This window comes from Mus caroli, chromosome 18, assembly GCF_900094665.2.
Source record: "Mus caroli chromosome 18, CAROLI_EIJ_v1.1, whole genome shotgun sequence".
Taxonomy (NCBI): domain Eukaryota; kingdom Metazoa; phylum Chordata; class Mammalia; order Rodentia; family Muridae; genus Mus; species Mus caroli.
In genome coordinates, this window is record NC_034587.1 from 65,524,035 (window position 1) to 65,545,563 (window position 21,529).

Consider the following 21,529-nt stretch of genomic DNA (forward strand, 5'->3'; position numbering starts at 1 on the left):
ATAATGTTTCTTATTTATCTATTTTCTTTCTTTCTTTCTTTCTTTCTTTCTTTCTTTCTTTCTTTCTTTCTTTCTTTCTTTCTTTCTTTCTTCTTCCTCTCTCTCCCTTCCTTCCTTCCTTCCTTCCTTCCTTCCTTCCTTCCTTCCTTCCTTCCCTTCTCTTCTTCTTCTTCTTCTTCTTCTTCTTCTTCTTCTTCTTCTTCTTCTTCTTCTTCTTCTTCTTCTTCTTCTTCTTCTTCTTCTTTCTCTCCCTCTCTGCCTCTCTCTGTCTCTGTCTCTCTGTCTCTCTCTGTCTCTCTCTGTCTCTCTCTCTGTNCTCTCTCTGTCTCTCTCTGTCTCTCTCTCTGTCTCTCTCTGTCTCTGTCTCTCTCTCTGTCTCTCTCTCTGTCTCTCTCTCTCCTCTCCTTTCTTTCTTCTTTGTTCTAAGTATGCTTTCTCTGGTACTTTGGATTTTCATTAACTTTCTCTAAAGTTCCCCTCACTGCCAGTGAATTGCCTGTTTGCCATGTGACTAGCTGACCTCCATGGCAACTTTATGCAAATAAATAACATGCTTCTGTTCTATACTTCCTTATAGCTTGCCTGCCCTGTTGTATTTTTGTTTCGTTGATGTTGGTGGTGGTAGTTTTGTTGTTGTTTTGTTTTGGGTTTTTTTGGGGGGGGGTTGTTTGTTTATTTGCTTTGATTTTTATAACTGATAAAAATTGACTTTAAGGTCCTGTTTCAGTCTGTCTTCAAGTACACTGATTAATGAGTGTAAGAATTTTAAGACAAGACTCCATCTTCCTATCGTTTGGCAACCATGAAGTGACTCCAGTAGTGTATGCATTGCTGAGAGACCTTTTAAAATGTTGATCCTTTCACATCATAGCACAGTATATCATATTATATCACTTTCGTACTTAAAACTAATATTACATGGATGGAGAATAGTTAATCAAGGACAGAGTAAAACCACTTCTTAGTCAGGGTTTCTATTCCTGCACAAAACATCATGATCAAGAAGCAAGTTGGGGAGGAAAGGGTTTATTCAGCTCACACTTCCATACTGCTGTTCATCACCAAGGAAGTCAGTACAATGGTCCCCACAGGCAACCATACTTTCCTTCAGTATATGTTTGTTTTCATAACATATTGTTGTTGTGTCTCCATGTAATTAAAATTTCTCTTTGCTAGTGAACTATCTGGGTACAGATTTCTATTTATTTAGCCATTTTGCCCACTACCCCTGGGGTGGTGTATGTGTGGCTCATATTGTCCTTATAGTAGATACACAAAACATCTATATAATAATTAAACTGAATATTAGACGTATAAAACACACTATGTCTATAAAAGTACCATATAATATACATACAAGTTCTGTGTCAATAATGTAGGACATATGAAATATGAGTCTTTTCTCTTACATACTATAAACTTTTGTTTAGGACAATGACTTCAAATATTTTTTTCAACTCCCTCACCTTGTAAGGATTTTATGCAAATATTTTAATCTCTTTATCCAGTAAAACCCTTGTTAACACAAAGGCCCCCACTGATCTGCTACATTCTAGAAATTTGATGGCCTAAAACAGAAACTATGTCCCCTTCTACCTTTGTTCCCTGTGCGCCAAACTGACTTGAGGTTTCACCCCAGTCAATGGAGAAAGACACAGTTGCTGGAATTGGAATGAAAATCAAATGTTTTTCCCGTCTCAGTGCATTTGCTCTTCTGAGCACACCCTCTGGATCAAAAGGAAGTTTTGCCTTGTTCTGAAACTTCAGTTGACTCCAACTGAGTGATGATCTCATCCTTTGTGGCCCCAACATTTATTTTTAACAATATGAAAGAGACCAAGGCTGGTGGGTTGGCCCAGTCAGTAAAGTAAACACGCAAACATGAAGAGGTGAGTATGACCGAAAGAACACAAGGTCAAAGATCAGGTATGGTGGGACATGACTGTAATCTTCGTGTCTGGAAGATGGAGACAAGCAAGTCTCCAGAGCTCATTGGCCAGCTACTCTAGCTATGGGAAGGCTGTAAGCCAATATGAGACCCTATCTTAAAAAAAGTTTTACTTCCTGAGAAACAACACTCCATGGTATCTTGTAGCTCACACATGTGAGCGCGCACACACACACACACACACACACACCTCACATACATACATGTCACACAAACCCAACAGAATAAATGTGAAAAAAGAACCAAATGTTCAATAAGTGGTGAGTATCACTCTCTACTTATATAAGCATCTAGGGCATCATCTTCCTAGATGTACAGACAGAGATAAGAAGAAACTAGAGACTATATAAGAAATATATAAAAATGCGGACAAGGATGCTTTAAACGTGGGCTAAAGAGAAGGCTCAGCAGTTAGGAGCACTTGACTGCTCTTCCAGAGGTCCTGAGTTCAAGTCCCAGCAACCACATCGTGACTTACAACATCTGCAGTGGCATCTTCTGGTATACATGAAGACAGATTACTCATATATAAAAATACATAAATAAATCTTTAAAATAAAGAATGCTCTATCCCACTTGATGTGATCAGTGAGAAGAAGGGGAGCTAGAAATATATAGCTATACTTACAGGAATGTAAAGAATTATTTAATAACCTCATATATTGACCACCCAGATATCACATTTGCATTTTATTATATTTCCTTTACATCACTGATTTTTGTGAATTCAAGTATTCTATAGATGATCCCTGGCCTTTTCTTTTCTTTCTTTCTTTTTTTTTTTCTAAATTCGGTATATATTTGTTTACAATTTTTAATGTAAGGCAATTTATCAAAAGAGACAAACCACAAGATGAAAATGAAGGCAACAGAACAATNCAACTTCTCCCAACCAAAACAATTATCACATCCTTAAAAAATAATTTAGAAAAGTGTTTTAAAAGATGTTGCAGATTTGCATTNCATTTATCAACATTGTATTAATTCATAATTCTGAACAAATCATTTTTAAANTGTGAGACTTAAAAAATCAGTTTTCAGTGTATATGTAAATGTTTTATCCCACACGTTTATTCAACTGGGCCATTTAACATCATAGCAATTTATATTTAAGTTTCATTCAACTTTACTTAGGGTTGAATATACATGAAATGTGCTTTAATACATCAGAATCACAGTGGATAGCAGCAAAGGACTGGGAGGGGCATTAAAGAGAATCTGGTCATTCACATTGTGATTATTCTGCACGTTAAGGAAAGATAACTCACACTTCTAGACCCTAAAGGCATCCCTTTTCAAAACCAAAATAAACTCAGGACACCTACAGACACTTCTCCACCCCTGAACGAATCGATGACTCTCACACATAAAAACTAAAAGTTATGGCAGCAAAGACTTCAATGGCGATATAAGTCTGTAAACTGTACTCAAGTCTTGTTTCTGAACCCCAAAGTGCAAGAAACAGGGCTCCCAATCTCTCAGTAGTGCTTCTCCTGCAAATAATCTTCTTACGCATTTAATACAATATTTTTGGTGTCCGGTGATGTTTCTTGTCTGAATCAGGGCCATCTATAGTGAGGTGGTGGTGGTGGTGGGGTGGGCTAGATTACAAAATGGAGATTTAACAAATTTCTCCTACATTTGCTAGATGACAATGGTTTATTTAAAAGGGAATAATCCAACATCAACTGTAGATAAACTGAAGTACCTCCTTTCAAGATTCAAAATGGTTATGGCTGTCAACTTGACTGCATCTAGAACTAAAACCTAAGTGGCTAGGGACAGCTGTGAGGGACTGTTTTTCTTAATGAAATCATTAAATACCTCTTTAACCTATATCTTTTGCGGTGGGAGGTCCACCAGTAATCTGGACCACAGCTTTTGTTGAGGGCCTATATAAAGCATACGGAAGAAGAAAACTTACTCTCTTTGTCTGCTTACTTTCATTCTCTCTGGCAAGTCCATTTCTTCCATAACCTTAGAACCCACTTTGTTGGGCTTCTGGCTTATAGTGAAGACAAGCTGGGAAACTCATTCTCTTGGACTGAGTAACTACTGCACCCTTGGTCTTCCTCTTCGTAGATAGCCATTGTTAGACAGCCTTGACCACAGTCTGTAAAACAGTCTAATAAATCCCCCTCCTCTCTCCCTCTCCCTCTCCACTCCCTCTCCCACTCCATTCCTCTCTCTCCATATATATATATATATATATATATATATATATATGTATATAAAATCAAGAGATATTCTGCCCATTCCATATATATATATGGAATGGGCAGAATATCAAGTAATTAAATGGATAAAATGTAATTATATAAAAATATTAATATATTTATATGTAAATATATATTTTCACCCATATATGAATATTCATATTTTCATCCATATTTTTTTTCATCCATAGTTCTCTGTTCCTCTAGAGAGTCCTGATTAATACAGCTTAATTTTCTGTGAGAACTATTCTCAGTAGATGAATGAGTGCAGCTTAAATGTAGCATTTTGAGCTGTTGTTTTGAGCGAGTTCACTGATGATCGGCAGTGGTGTATACCTTCAAGCCAATTAGGATGCCTCCTTGGTCAATGATCTGTAAATTTCAAATTCTAATTAAGTCTTGACACCTCAGGTTAGAATGATGCAAAAGGTCATTAAAGATTATGGAGTCTATAATACCTGTTTTTAAAAATACCTTAATTATGTATTTAGGCAATTACTATTGTAGATAACTAAGCATACTGTGTGCATTTTAAGAAGTCTCTCAACACAATATTTACATAAACAGCCTGGAATGGGCAGAATATCAAGTAATTAATATGCATTTTTAAATGCCAAAAATATCCATGTTCAGAAAGTTAATTATGTATTTATGGGATATGGATGGGTAGGCAACTGATACGTATTTTCCAGTCTTCATTGTTTCATACCGTCACAGAGGCTTCCTATGATTTGTAGCAAACCACAAAGGTAGACCGCAGAGCATCTTCTTTTGCAGACAGCATGATGGGTCCTTTTCATTCTGACAGGCATCTGATGAATTTCTCATTTGAGCTTCCTCTCCTTCCAAGAGCAGAGGGAAATTAGGCTATAGCAGCCCGCTGCACGCAAAAAGGAGTGTAATGCTCTCAACTCCCTGAATTCACCCAAGAAACAATAGGAACCCAGACATGGGGCTGGCAGTGTCTCTCCTCGTTTCTCATGTTGGAATTTATGTGAGGCACATTTGTGGAAATGAAAATGAGGCTGTCAGTTCAGATGGGAATTCCCAACACAGATTTTTCTCACTTTGGGGGATTCTCAACACTTATTAAAAATGGACTTCTTGGAAATTTATTATTTATTTACAGATATCTTTATTATATTCACTCCACAGTCATGATACTTTTCTCATAAGGTTAAAGAAAGTTTGTGTGCACTTAATTTTTTAAGTTGGATCAGTCAGTAGCTACTGTTTTCTTTAAGTGAAGTATATGAGAAGGAAAGTAATTTCTTTAGCTGGTGATAGACTCTTCAGTGTGTTGATACATTGATGATAAAATAAGATATTTTTATATATTATATGTAATGATACATAGTAAAACATATATGTATACACACATATATATATACCTATATATACGTATATATGTATATGTGTGTATATGTATATGTATATGTATATGTATATGTATATGTATATGTATATGTATATGTATATGTATATGTATATGTATATGTATATGTATATGTATATNTATATATACACAGATAATGCTATTCAATAAAAGAAAGCAAGTTCTTGGAATGCAACTGAAAGTAATTCTTTGTAGAAGAATTACTTGGTAAAACTGAGTGCCACACCATAATTAAAAATTATGTTTTATCTGGGCCATAATTGTGCAGGCCTAGTGGTACCTGTAATTCTAACAAGTAAGAGCCTGATATAGGGGTCTGAGATGACTCATCAGGTCTCCAAGCCATATATATATATATATATATATATATATATATATATATATATATGAATATATATATACAAAAGTATTTAATTTGGCTTATGTTTTTAGAGTGTTAAGGTCCATGTGGTGGAGCAAAGGCATAGCAGCGGGAAGAGCCTTTTAAAACCTCAAAGGTCCCCTCTAGTCAAAGACTTCTAGTGACCTCCTTTAACAAGGCTATACTTTTTAATCCTTCCTAAGCAGTTCCGCCAGGAGTGGAGTGAGTATTTAAATATTTTTTTCATTGGGGGACAGACATTGCAGTTCAAACAAATACATTCTACTCCTTGGAGCATGTGGTCACAACATAATGTAAAATGTGGTTAGTCTTACTTCAAAGTCTCCATAATCTTTCAGCCTCAATGCTTTTGAAAGTACACAGTACTTGAGTCTTCTGAGACTCAAGACCATTTCTTTCTTCTTCTTTTTTTGTCATCTTCTTTTTCTTTTATTGAAAACAGTTTCTGTTTTCATACATTCTGTCCTGATTATAGTTTCTCCTCCATCTATGTTTCCCAGTTCCTTCCCACCTCCTCTCCCCTCTAGATTCAACCCTTTCCACCTGTCATTTAAAAGAGAAGCTTAGAAGAGATAACAACCAAGCATGATGAAATAAAACATAAGAATACAAAACAAAACTCATATCGGACTTAGACAAGACAACTCAACAGGATAAAAAGTAGTCGCAAGAACAGGCAAGAGTCAGAGACCCACTTGCTCTCACAGTCTGGAGCCCCAGAAAAATACTAAGCTTATAGCTATAAGAGGATGTGATGCAGACCCCTGTAACTCCCATGCTTGCTGTCTGGTCTCTGTGAGCTTATACACTCTTTGCTAAGTTGACTCTGATGGCCTTATTCTCCTGATGCCCTTCAACCCCTCTGGCTTCTTCCAATCATTCCATTTCCTTCTCAGCAGGATTCCCTGAGTTCTGAGGGGAAGGCTTCGATAGAGACCTCCAATTTAGATTCTCTGCATCATGTCCATCTGTGCATCTCTGCATCTGTTCCCATCTGCTATCAGAGAAAGCCTCTCTAATAATGACTAGATAGGGCACCAATCTATGAGTATAACAGAATAGTATTAGGAATAATTTTACTGGTTTTTGTTTATTAGTTTGTTTTGTTTGTTTTTGTTTCTGTTTTGACCAGTGTCCTAGGTTTCTGGACTATCTAGTCTCTGCTTCTTGGTTACTCAAGCAGTGTCAAGTGCACGATCCTTCTTATGAGGTGGGTCATAGGTCAAATCAAACATTGGTTGTCTACTCCCACAAGTTCTGTGCCATCATTGCCCTAGCATAGTTTGCAGGCAGAGCAGATTGTAGATCAAAGATTTGTGGCTGTGCTGGTGCCCCTGTTTCTCTTTCGGTATCCTGTAGAGTGCCTTCCCACACCAAAGAGACATGGACATAGAGGTGAGAGTTGTATGCAGACACCAGCTTGACTTCTCCATGCTCAATGAGTTGTGTGAATATTTTTCTTTGCTATGGGAGGGAACCCACTGTCAGTTATTTGGAATCTCCATGGGACTCCCATGGACAACAACTCAGTTGGATGTAAACTCACACCCTCACTGGAAGCCTCTCCTGGCTACAAGAGATGGCCAGCGGATTCTCTATCCTCCATTACTAGGAGTCCTCATTAGGATTACCTTCATAGATTCTAGAAAGTTGCCACACACACCTGAGACTTCCCCTAGTTCCAGCTGTCTCTCCCTGCATCCTCTCCCTCCACTCCATCTTTCCCCTTCTGGTACCCACCCACAAATCCCTTCCCCACCTGCCCACAGTCTACTCATAAAACCTATTCTATTTCCACTTTCCAAGGAGAATCCAATCACCATGCCCCACCAGTAGACCCCTTCCTCTTTCCTAAATTTCTGGATCTATGGATGGTAACTGGTTATCATTTAATTAACAGCTAGCATCCCATTATAAGTGGATGCATACCTTTTCTTTCTAGGTCTTCATTCAGGATGGGTTTTTTTGTTGTTTTCTAGCACTATTCATTTGCCTTCATAAGGGGCAGTTTGATTGATGGCCGTTGAGGCTTTCAGATTGCTAGTCTTGATACATTCATGTCTCTCCTCTTTCTCTTCTCACTTTCCCCAAAGCAAGTTCCTTCAATCACTGGGAGAACCGAAAAGGAGAACCAAAAAAAAAAAAAAAAAAAAAAAGAAAAGAAAAGAAAATCAGCAGCTGCCAGAGAATCTAGCTTAAGACCTTAGAAACAATGATGTCACAGGGGCAACCAAGGCTTACTGAAGGGAGAAATCTTAAATATGATTTTTTTTTTGTTCTTCTTCCACAAGGCAAAAGACACTCTTGGTGTAATCTGGTTCATAATCATCCACTTCAATGGCAGAAAAGTATCTTCAGAAAGGAATTTTCATTGGAAATTTTCTTCGATATCTTGTTGCTGACCCCTGCCTTAGAGGTAAGAGTGATATTTATAAGCTTGATATTTGAATAAGACACAGAAACAGATAGAAGACCCCTCCCATCCCAGTGGACTTCTGACAAGAATTATGCCCCCCAACTGTCACTTCCTCTGTTCATGCAGGATAACTGTTCAGATCCTGGTGCCAGCAGGGAAAGACAGGCTTAAACTGCTTCCTGGCTTTTACCTATGAAGGTTTGATTTTTCCAGAGCCTCAAAGGCAGCTAAGAAAATGGAATTACATATTGCACACTACATTAAGGGGGGTAGAATCAGTAGGCGATAGCCAGAGATACTCTTTCCAGAACAATCTCTGCCCAGAGAGCAGGTTGTCTGTAACTGAACACTGGGAAGAAGATTCTAGTGGAAATTGCCCAGTCTTGGCTATTGTACACACAGCTTGGCCTTTCTTTCTTTAATGTGAAACAAAAACCAACCAAATAAACAAACAAAAATCCCAAAATCTAAGGTGAAAAGTTAAGAAAAACCTCCTATGATCTGGATATTTGCTGAGAATTTCAGAAAGTTGATTCTTTAATTTGGGGGCTTTCCCTAATTCTTTCGTCACTACCCCAGTGATACTGTGTCTCCCCCACAGACCAGTGAGTGATAATCTGAATTATGCATGAGTTCATGATATCCCAGGGGAATGTTCACATTCCCTGAAGGGCAGCACAGATAATTCAGCTTAAAACTATGAGACAGAAGCTTAGATTTTGTAACTAACCATGTACTGGCTGTTTCTAAGTTGTATTCAGTATACCTAGGGAATCCAAACTTAGGCAGTGATGAATTGATATGGATCTGTCCTCCTCATGAGTATCTCTCTTTGAACATTGACTCTAACTAGTGAATTCTCTTTACACATCATAGTAAACCAAATACTGAGATAAGATATGCCAAGCATTGGAACATACACACTTAGGAATATTTTTGCTTGCTGTTTGGCTTCTGGGAGATTTTGAAGGAAAAGGCCCCGTATACGACAAGGATGGAGAAGGACAGATATATTCTTGGGGGCAACATGAGTAAGCATGAACACAGGAATTTCAGGTCATTGCCTTTGTAGCTTATAATTTTGCAAAGAGTAGTCGGAGATAGATTTAGGAAAAGTTCTGAGTGTTCGATTGATAGGTGTCTTTGTTTCTTTTCATATTGCTGTGATAACAAACAAACAACAAGAACCTGACAGTGGCCATGTAAGAGGATAATGGTTTATCTAAATGTCTTAGTTAGGATTTTACTTCTGTGAACAGACAACACGACCAAGGCAAGTCTTAAAAGGGACAACATTTAATTGAGGCTGGCTTACAGGTTCAGAGGTTCAGTCCATTATCATGAAGGCAGTAAGATGGCAGCATCCAGGCAGCCATGGTGCAGGAGGAGCTAAGAGTTCTACATCTTCATCTGAAGACTGTTAGCAGAATACTGACTTCCAGGCAGCTAGAATGAGGGTCGTAAAGCCCACACCTATAGTGACACTCTACTCCAACAAGGCCACACCTTCTAATAGTGCCACTCCCTGGGCCAAGCATATACAAACCATCATACTAAGTTCATGTTTCATAAGAAAACTGTTCATCATGATGGGAAAGACATAGCAATGGGCAGGGGAGGCATGGTGGCAGGAGCAGGGACTGACTCCAACTCGTCAGACTATATCAGCACTCACAAAACAAGGAACAAGTAGGAAGTAGGGCTAGGTTCTAAACTCTCAAAACCCTGCATCAGTGACCAGTGATCAGTGCTAGTTTTCACTAGCAACTCTCCACTACCTGACAGTTCAACAACTGTCTTAAGCAACTGAGAACATCTGAGTACCCAGTGTTCAAACACAGGAGCTATGGAGGACACTTCACATTCAAACCTCAAGAGCAGGCCTATAGATATATTCTTCTTGTGTTGCACCTTAGAACATCCTAAGAAATTAACAAAGACAGAAGTTGAGTCTACTACACAGAGGTTGTGCTTGGCATCCAGAGTGTTCATACTCTTTGAATATCCATTACGCTAATGGGCAGCCCTAGGTTGAGAACTACTGTCCCAAGCAAAGGGGATGCAAAGTACGTGTGTGTTAAAGGATAACAGACCAGTTGCAGACCATTCTCCGTCGCAGAATGACTGCCTCTGAGGGTCTGCTCCAACCTCGTAGATATTAGCATGAAAAGACTCACAACCATGGTGTTCATAGTCTTTAATTATTTAAAGGGAGGTGTTTAGAAGAAGCTCTTAAATACTATATATTTAGCAATGCAAATGCTTCCTGCGACTAGTAGGTTTGTTTATCGGTGGAGTGGACTGTTGTAACCATGTGAAAGAAAAATGTTAAACTTGTCTTTGACCCGATAAACTCCACTTGCTTTTTATCCTCTGGCTTTATGCACCAGCCTACACATCCACTCCCATTTTTATTTTTAGGAACTTGGCACTGAGCCATGTGTCCAAGAAAGGTTCAGTAGATGTTAATTAACTTTGAGCTCGATGGAAGAATATTCTAGAGAGAACGGGGATCAGCTGCTCTTTCTGGCTCAAAATAAAACAAGAAAAATGCTACAGTACAAAAGTGTCTACTGAGTCGGAGGTAGAGGTGTGTTGAGGGTGGGTATTAAGTGGCGATGCCCTCCTTCTTTTGATTAGAATATAAGACAAAGTTGGGACTCCATTTAGTACATGAAGAAAGGGTCTCTTAGGTCTCAGAACGTGTCTCCAAATGTCTCTAAATGGCACCAGAAAAAGAGACCAAATGGTACCAAGTTCTCGGAATAGTGTGTCCCTCACCTCCCCATCACATCCTTGCTTTAGAACTTGAGGTTCAAATCTCCATTCACTCTTCTCTCTATGGCAATCTTCCTTTTGTCTGTAGAATCTCAAATTATTTCTTCCTTGCAGAGTTGTTTGATCTTTTGGAACATGGCATTGGGACTGTTGCCAGCCAAGCTGAAAACTCAGTCTACTGACTCTTCTCTTTCACTTTGTGTTAATGTGACATCTGGATTGTGGCCCCCACTTTCCAGGTGTTGCTTGTCCATCACTCCATCTTTACACTCACATTGCTCTGTATCTAGCCTCTCTTGCTTCCAATGGCCCCACAATTACATTTAGTTATGCACAGATTCAGCTTTTAGAAATCACAAAGGAATAACTTACCTTTAAAGGCCAATGTCCTTTCTTGACCATCAATATCCCATCCTTCTGGTGAGCTGTGGTCAGAGCTATAAATCAGAGACTCAGCCCAAGTGACTTCCCATGCAGAAACAGCCCTGTTAAGTAGTCAGCAATCTGAAAACCCAACAGATCAAAACTTAAGACCAAGACAGTTGATTGGAATGTAGATGGTGTGAGTAAAAAGTCCTCTGTTCTTCTCCTAGAAAGGAGGGATTAAATAGAGATGGATTTGGTTTTTCTCCGCATGCGTCTATGTTGAAGCCTATTTATGGAATGCGGCTATCCAATTATTAAATAATTTGATCTCCTCTTCCAAAATCACCTTTGATCTCCCTCTTAATCTTCTTTTTGTCATTTGACTATTGAAAGCTTCCACTTTCCATCCTCGCCAGACTCCAGTGTGATAGAACCTAGGGTTTGCCTTCTGGCTGCTTCTACAGAGTGACCATTCCTATACAGCTTTAGATGACAGCAGTGCTAATTTGCTTCCCAGGGTTACATACAGTCAGGTAGGTAAAGCTGAGCATCAGTATTGTTCCCCCATGACTGAGGCTTTCTAAAGATCTTCTAAGATGCAGAGGCCATCTCTGCTGTCATAGCAGTCTTTGTGTCTCTTCTCTGTCCTATCTCAAGACCAGAAAGACTACGGAGTCTCAGGGCCCTGTGTTCAAGTAGGAATGATAGTCGTGCTCTGGAATTTTGCCGATGCCACTCTAACTGTTCCACATGTTCCTTCTCTCTTACATGGTAGGCATGCTTATATGTTCCTATTGTCAGAATACAGATAGTTTTTGATAAGATGTTCTGAAAGAATGTGATAAATTTCTCTTTGGGGAAGGATATATTGGTGATGATGACACTAGGTTTGGGTCCTGGAGATGCTCAGTCAGAGCCTGGGTCATTGTTTGTTGCTGCTGATGTCCATTTTTCTAAGTAGGTCCTTGAGCTGCAGAGTTCTTCTTGGTCCCTGGTCCCAGCACGTTCTCTAGGATGCCTGGTTGTGCAGCACAACTTTCTTCTACTTTTTCCCATCAACTCTTTCTCCAACTGTTGTTTGTAGATAAACTCTCACGTTGCTTGCCCTATAGACATAGTAACACACCGTGATTCATCTTAGATATCTCACCTTGTTATGTCAGTATCACCTCGGAGAATCTGTAAATTGGTAAAATAGTTGTATCACCAGACTGTCTCAATCTGCCAGTTCCCAATGACATGGCAACTTTTTATTATTTATGAAAGCTTATGCTTTATAGCTTAAACTTGTTCCCAACTAGCTTGTATAACTTAAAAGCCCATTTATTCTTATCTACATTCTGCCATGTGACCTGTTACCTTTTCTTCAGTCCTGGTACCTGTTCCCTCCTCTGTGTCTGGCTATCGAATCCCACAAGCCTGACTCTTTCCCAGAGATCCTATCTCTGCATGGCATTCCCACCTGTGCTCGCCTGCCTCATAATAGACCATCAGCTCTTTATTAAACCAATCAGAAAGTGCTGTAGGTAGGTGAGGAAAGACATGCCTTCACTCAGTGTACAAAAAGAAAAAAAAAAAGAATTCCCAACATCATGGTAAACAAAAACTTGTGAGTTATTGGTCTCATTGGTCTGATATCACATGGGTGGTTGGGATATAGACATGGGAACTTTGCAAGAATTGGTCATTCTTTACTATGTATTCATACTTTTGTCAACTGTATTAACACCCCACCTGATAAGCCAACTGCTCCCTATAAAACCTTGGGTCATGAACCTCCAAAGCAGTGAGTGTCATCATTCTTGGAGAATCTGAAAGCTGAAATTACCTTTCTATGATTTTTTTTAAAATTTTTACTGTAAAAGTCCTAATCCTTTCAGAAGCAAGAGAGGCATCTACTTAAGCCATTATCCACAAGCACAGGAAGTCTTTTCAAATCACTCCTTGACTTCTGACTTTCACTAGCTCCCCATTGTTCTCAGCCTAAAGTCTCCCTTCCTGGATGAGTTATAGCATACTAGTGACTCAGCATTACTTAACGTCTAGCCATCTTTCCAAATTCTAAGGGCTACAGCTGGGTCCCAAAGATGTTCCTCTCCTAGCAAACATAGAAGTAATGGTATGTACCTATAACCATTATGAGTAGAGGACCTGTTTAAGATTGAGACCCTAAATTGTAGAAATAATATTTAGTTATAGAGGCAAACGAAGGAGCAACACTATTTTGAGAAGAATGATACTAGATTTCCATGGTCAGTATTCATGCTGGTGGCAATCCATATGGACCTGAGAAAGATATATATAATTTAAACATTCTGCCCCATCTCATCCCAAATCAGGGCAATATAATAAAGAGGAGACTCTTTAGATAAATTAATTTGCCTGTTAGTTATAAACTATTGTGAGTTTCAACTTCTTTGAGAGAAACCTTCTTAAATTTTATTGCATAAAAACTCATTTCTGTCTTAAAAAGATTGTTAAACAAAATTTAAAACTTAGGATAGTCAAATTCATATTTTCAAATGTCCTCTGTATAATCAAGAGTAACTTTTTAAATGTGCACCTGTAACCTCCAAAGACCTCATATTTTTGTTGCCAGATAGCAAATATTCCCATGTTTAAGAGGCTTAAAGCAACTATAATCTTTTCTCCTATAATTTTGAGTTGACTGGGATCAGCTGTGTGGTTCTTCTGTTCCATATGATGGACTAGATAGACCTTTACTTGGCTGGGTGTCTGATACATGGCTGGAATTTGGCACTGCATTTTCTGTGAACACTGTTTGAACTGTTGTTATCTTGACTTCTCTGGAAAATGTGGGGTTTTCACAACTTGGAAGCTGATTTCTAGGAGAAAGCACTCCAGGTGACAGAATTGAATGTTGCAAAGTTCAAAAAAAATTTTGGCTCATCCCTACCAAGCTCTATGGGCTGAAATAGACCAAATGGCTATCCCCAAATCACTGTGATGAGGTTTGGTTCACAGGGGAGCCATCTTTGAGGACTATCTACTTAATATGTTTGTTGAGTTTATTTCCACCAATAAGATTCCCCTTCTGAGGAACTGTTCAAGTGGTTCTGCATTTAGTCTGTCTGTTGCTCAGTTGCTCAGTCTTGTCTTTACTTGTTCTTTGTGATCATACCAACTCATCCAAAGCCACTGTTGGCTTCTTCCCTGTTCCTTAGTGCTTCTTATTGCCAACTGTCTTCCACAACAACCTCCTAAATCTTCCTGAGATGATCCCCCTCCCCTTTTTTATTCCTCTTCTATTTGGTGTGCTTCCTAGTTTTTACTGGAGAGTCTGATTTGTCCCTTTGGGATCTATTGGACTTGTCTGACTTGCTCATTGCTGTCTGAGTTCTACCAGTAAAAAGGGTAGAGTTCTTACTATATCCAATTTAGTTCTACGGCACTTTAAATCTCAAGTGCTATTGGAATTGTTGAGCAGGCCATATTTGCTATTCCTTTAGCTATGGGGCTCATCTCTAGGTCCCCATGGTTCAGATGGCCATGCTGAGATACCTACAAAGGTCTGTGTCCTTATCTCCATGCCAATATTATTATTGCATGTTATTTATGTTTATTCTGGTACCAGGCTTGTAAAATTTGTACTGTTGCAATAAAATAATCTTTCAAAAGTCAGAAATACCTGGAACACGACTCCTTCAGTACATTTATTTGGGATGTCCGCAGTCTTAAAGAATATTAGCATTCAAATTCATCTTATTTCATTTTCTTCCCAAAAAATAGAATATGGATTGGCAGCCTGGAGATTGTAGAATGTTTATGTAATGACATAGTTATTTTAAGATTCTTGACTAGGAAGCAGCTTGTTACTGCTAAAAAGCTTAAAAGAACACTCCAACCTGCCAGGACAGTCTATTAACAAAATATCATTTCAGCATGCGTGATGCCTGTGTGTACCTTCACTTACTGAAGTCACAATTTATTAATAGATTTGTTTAACCACATGCTTTGGACAAATCCCAATTGGAATGAATGCATTCTTCCTGCCTGAATTATCCTAGACTCAACCTAGTGAAAACAGGATAATCTACTAACCTGGAATTCTTGCAATCCACTCAAACAACCAACACACATCCAGTGGGGTACAAACTATTACCATTTATGTACTTTCAGGTCAGGGAAATCATTAGACACACCAATATTCATACATGTGATTTCTGTGACTCTCATATATTTGCAAGAGTATAAGTGTTATGAATGGTCTAAAAAGCTAGAGATATTGTGAAAGATGATAAAACATTATCTACGCTTGTTCTTAATGAACAAATGCAGAATTATAAGGAATTAAGGTCAAATTCTTCATTTGAAGGTCTTTGAGGAATAACAGATAATCTTGGACAGATGAGAGAGATCTTAGTCTCATGCCTCTATTTGGCTAGCCTTACAGTATGTGTGGTCTCTTTAAACCTTGAAAGGTTTAAAAACTTGTAATTATGAAGAAGATTGAACAGGCCATCATAGCATCCTTATCTGGGAAGAGTGTGTCCCTACTGCTCATGTGAAAGAGTTTATGGCCTATGTGCCTTGACTTCAGTAATCTCTAGATTCCCTCACCCCCATTTGGGAAAAACTAAAGAAACTCCATTCACTGGCAACCTCACCCCCCTTTTTTCCCATATGAGGCACTTAATGCATGCTATTGATATACGAAGACACATCTTGTTTAGCTCTGTACTGATTGTGTGAGCTCCAACCAGATTCTTTGCTCATCTCTGCAATATATATACTGAGGTCCAAGAACTTCTTTACTATCTACCATTGTATAGGGACAACCTAGCCAGGCCTGAGTTAGCATGTGAGTTTACTATTCCCACCTTAAAACTCATGTGACTTTAATCCTAGCAGTTGAGATAGGATATAAGTGGATCTCAGTGGGTGGGTTCATGGCCATATTGGTCTACATAGTGAGTTCCAGACCAGTCAGGGCTACACACACACACACACACACACACACACACACACACACACACACACTATATCAAGGTGATTCACTTACAAGTGGTCTCTATATGACTTATTGAGAGAGAACTGTTTCTTAAGTTCCTGTGTCTAAGATACTTTGTAGTAACATTGACCTGTGTCAGTTGCCTCTGAGTAGAAGGACTAGAAAGCTGGGGTCTTTAAGCTAATTTCTCGGATGGTATCCTGCATCAGTACTGTTACTTAGTTTCAAAGTCTCACAAATAACTAATACCAAATCATTAGTTTATAAGCATCTGATAAGTGCCTCATATGCAGAAAAGGGGGGGGGGTTGCCAGTCAATGGAGCGTCTTCAGTTTTTCCAAATTATTAGTTTATATAATATTAGCATATAATATTAGTATATGTATATATATGTATGTGTGTGTGTATGTGTGTGTGTGTGTGTATATATATATATATATATATATATATAGTATATGGTATATGTTCAAACAATAGGTTTCATAAATGACCCAAAAAATGACAGTATACAGTAGGTAATAATCTCCAATTATCCAAGTATTACATAGGTCCCAACCCAAAACTTTCCAAGTCGTTGTCAAACCCCACTTTCAATGCTTTGACTCATCACATATGATCCCTTGGATTAAATAAAGAAATGAATAACCCAGACAAAACTCACCCATGCCGCCTCCCAAGTGCTTTCTGAGGTTCGGGTGCATTGCTTTTCTTTGAGAGTAAACAATGAATTCTGTGGAAATGAGCAGTCACTAAGACCTTACTAGGGAGGACTGCATTCACAAAATCCCCTTGATGTTGCTCATGCTTCCTGTAATTGTGCCCCGATATGTAACTCACAGTGAATTGTTTAGGCTCACACAGGGCCAGGTCAGAGAGTCCCTGGGACTCTCCGTTAAGGGTCCCATTGTCGTTCTCTTCCTGTTATGATGAAGGAACTAATCCGGAGGTAAATATCTGGGGACTCCATAGGTTCCCAGATTCAGTCACTGTGCCTCTGTTCAGGAATGGTAACGGTAAAGAGGAAGTGCCACTGTAAGGTACTAGTGGCTCCTTTGCAATTGTCACCGTGAAGAGACTTTCCTTTCCATGTGATGGCAATGACACAGAGGGAATGAATGCTCTGGTCACAGGGGCAGGACAGATGGCTGCCTACGGCCATGTAATAAAGTCCCTGAGGTCTGTCCTTTGCTTTGTTTTACTCTCCTTTGCTTTAGAGTCCCCCTCTTCCTTGTCCCCAAAGTTTTGCAGCTCACAGATAAAATCTCAAAGGAAGTTGGGCTCTTTTGTATGCAGACACAGAACGGATTTTAAAAGTTTTCCATGCCAATGAGTTGATAATTTTTGTCCTTTTTCAGAAACGTTTTGATTCCTCAAAGAGAATATTTCAATTCCTCATCCTACAAAAGCCAAACTTTAGGCATTGTAACAGAAGACAATGTACTTAGAGTGGGCATTTGTTAATGTCATGTCTCACTGCTGTGGCAAAATACCCGATATAAAAAAGCAATTGATTCTGTCTCTCGGATTGAGGGTCCAGTCATCCAGAGCATGGGTGTCAAGGCAGCAGATGTATGAGGTTTGCTGGTTACAGGATATCTTTGGGTTGGAAACAAAGAGGAATTCATGTACTCCCTTTTCTCCTTTTGATTGGGGCCAGAACCCCAGACCATGGGATAGGGCTGCCAACAATCATAGTGGCTTCTCTTATCTCACTTAAACGTTACCATAAACATCCTCACAGACATACCCAGAGGTCCAACTCTACGATGATTCTCAAACTTATCAGATTGCCAGTTAGTCTTACATGATCAGAAAGCTGTAGAGGAATTTTAATCCAGCAACATGGCTGCTCTGGCACAGGATTATTCTGTACAAATTAGCACTTTGGTGAAAAAATACATGGACCCATAGGAAATATGATCATAAAGACAAAGTGTGGACATAGACTTTAATATTAGATGGATCAGAGTGTTGTCAGATAACAATTACATGAGAGTGAGGCACCCAAAGACAGTTTCAGTCCTATTCATCCAAGTCTCTATGGTGTTTTATCAGATTAAAACTGAGGAATAAGGTCCGGAATAAGTTCTTAGGAAAGATGAGCCAGCCATCAAATAAATGCGTATGTTTCATCGTAGAATCATGCATGATTCTTACAGGAGAACAATTAAGAAGTACATAGAAAAGCAATATAAAGAGCGACAACCTTATTGGTAAAGGGTAAGCATTGTTAATGTATTCATGTATTTTTCTTCTCAATACTTCACGTCATGTGCACATAAAAGCACAGGTGGGGGGAGGGGCTGGAAAGATGTGGTTAAGGGTGCTTGCAGCTCTTCCAGAGGAAGAAAGCTCAATTTTTAGTACTCATGTCAGGCTGCACACAAGCATATAACATTCCAGTTCCAGGGGATCTGAGTCCTTCTTGTGGCCTCCTCAACAGCCTAGCGTGCACATGCACACACACACACACACACACACACAAATTATTTAGAAACATGTACCTATGTTTTACCAATTGCTATATATTTATAAAGCCCCTTTTGTACTTATACCACCATATATTCTCTGTACTCTACTGTACTTAATGTGATTTTGTTATGCATTAAGGTTGAACCTAATTTTTAAAAATATTATTAATAAGATTATGATAGATATCCTCTTGCAACTGTGAAGTACTTATGCTTAGGTTATGCCTTTATTATATTCTCCTCAAACTCTTTTTCCCACTAATTTATGCTTTCATTACTAAGCTGAAACTGTCTTTAGGCACTGAAGATATTGATGCTTTGTAAGACTTCTTCCTCATTTATTTTTTGTTTTTGTTTTTTGTTTTTTGTTTTTTGTTTTTGTTTTTAAAGATTTCTCCAGTTTCATCTTTTCACCAGTTATTTCTTTGTTCGGTGCTCTCACTGACATTAAGAAACCACTCTAGAGTTCCTGGGTTTCTTTCATTACTTTGGAAGTTTTGCATCATTTACAATGAACAAACTATTCACTTCATATTTTTGGCTCACTTTAAAATCACGCACAAACATTGTTTTCATTAAAAAGGCAGCGGAGGTGTGTAAAACATTAACTGCAGAACCTTCGTTTCCCACACTGCTCCTCTTCCAATCCTTGCCAGAGATGCTCCTTCCGGTTTGGTGGCTCTTACTTTTTTACATTTCACTCTTTAATATCAGCTCGAATTTATTGCCTTGTGTGGTTTAAGGTGAAAAATCTGAGGGCTATTTTTTTTTCCAGAGAGCAAGCCAATTTTCCAACATCATTGTTGAATAATTCATTTCTTCCTTTTGGTTAGTAAAGGCCCATATTTCTTGAATTACAAAGACAGGAAATTCACAATGACATTATGCAAAAAATAGCGTGCTTTCCACACTCATGTGTGCCGACTGGCTGAACACGTGATTGTTCATACACCTACACTTTGTGTGTGGGCAGAGCACGGGACTGCAGGGCAAGTGATTGGATTGTCCGTCTTCTAACAGAATGTTCTAATTTGCGGAACCACACAAGTCTTTAATTTTTCAGTTCAGTTCAGTTCAATTCAACTGACTTAATTTCAACCAGTGTTTATTAAATGCTTATTATATGCACTCACTGTAGTATGTGAATTCTGGCAGATCTAGTTTTGGATTTCAACCCAGCCCACAAGCAAATAGGAAGTTAAGTAACTTGTCTTAACAGTTCATGCAAAACCCAAGTAAAAAATTTCCAAACACTTCTGGGGGAGGGAGGTGGGGAGGGGGGGGAGAGGAGGCTTTACTGAAGTAATTTTAAATAACTCGCTTTCAGAATTTGACTTGATATGTTTTCAGAGCTGTGGGGTGCCTTCATGTTCTCATTTACAAAGCTGACAATAACAAATTGTCCGAGTCATTTGGATTATGCCATGGGAGCAGACTGCAAGCTCATAAGGACACGATTGAGCAAAATAAATAAATAAATAAAAATATGTAAGTCAAAGAGACACATTCTTCTCCCAGTATAAAAACATAGGAAGACAGAGATGCCTGCCATTCTCGGATAACTACCCATAGTTCATCAGGAACACAGGGTGAGCAGAGACAACATTCTTATCACAGATGCCATATGAATATCTAAAATAATCATGTCCACAAATATTCCCTTTCGCTATATTTATATTGCTTATCTTTTCTTTTCATCATGCTCATATTCATTCCTTTCATACCATGATATCAAAACAACCTGATGAGATTATGTATTTTGGGGCTCCTATTAGAGAAAACAAAATTATTCATGTGATCCCATTAGAGTATGACAGGAAAGTGCTGGCAGGGTGGAAATACACCAGAGATGTGTTTCTTCTGTTTGTAGTTAGGTTGCCATTTTTCTTTATTACTCCTGACAGGGTGCCTATCACACTAGGCTCAGTGCAGGAGACTGGGGAATGCTGTTAGAAAACTCTGACTCCTCCAGGGAGCTTGGAAGTACCTGTTAATTGCCTGGCAGTGTTATATTTACCTTCTTTGTTCCTCATTGTCTTAGAATCTCCATAGGACAAGATTTTCAACCATCCACATAAGGTATTCTTTTGGCTTATTCAATAGCTCAGTAGCATCAAATTTAGTTATGAGAATACACACACACACACACACACACACACCAGTATGGATTTTCATTCATTTGTGTGGATATTTCATGGGTCCTATAAATCAGATTCATAAAATTAGATGAATTCTCATACCAAGATACTCCCAGTCTCTAAAAGAGTGCACATTAGTATTTAGACTAAACATCGAATTCATCAGTTATAAGAGAGACATTTTACTGGATACGAGGGGAGACACAAAGATGCACAACATATTGTTTCTCTTCCCAAAATATAGTAGAGCTGGGAGCCGTGACAGACACAAAATTAAACATGAGGCAACCCACAATGTAAGGAGTATCTTTCAAAAGGAAAAAAAAAACTATTTGGGGGCACCCACAGTATTGGCCGTATGGGGTGCCCCTGCATGATCGCCAGCCTCCCTTTTAACTAAAGGCCTAGTGTTTCAAACTAGTGAATGAATTTGTGTTTGTGTTACC

At 38.7% G+C, this 21,529-nt stretch overlaps 1 long non-coding RNA gene across 1 annotated transcript; it reads right to left on the bottom strand.

Annotated features, from left to right (window-relative positions):
- Window positions 1-7,882: 7,882 nt before the first annotated feature.
- Window positions 7,883-17,190, bottom strand: LOC115029877. The gene is made up of 3 exons (XR_003835464.1): window positions 17,136-17,190; window positions 11,509-12,608; window positions 7,883-8,051 (listed from the first exon to the last, which is right to left on the bottom strand). It is a non-coding gene; the product is annotated as an uncharacterized LOC115029877 (long non-coding RNA).
- Window positions 17,191-21,529: the final 4,339 nt, after the last annotated feature.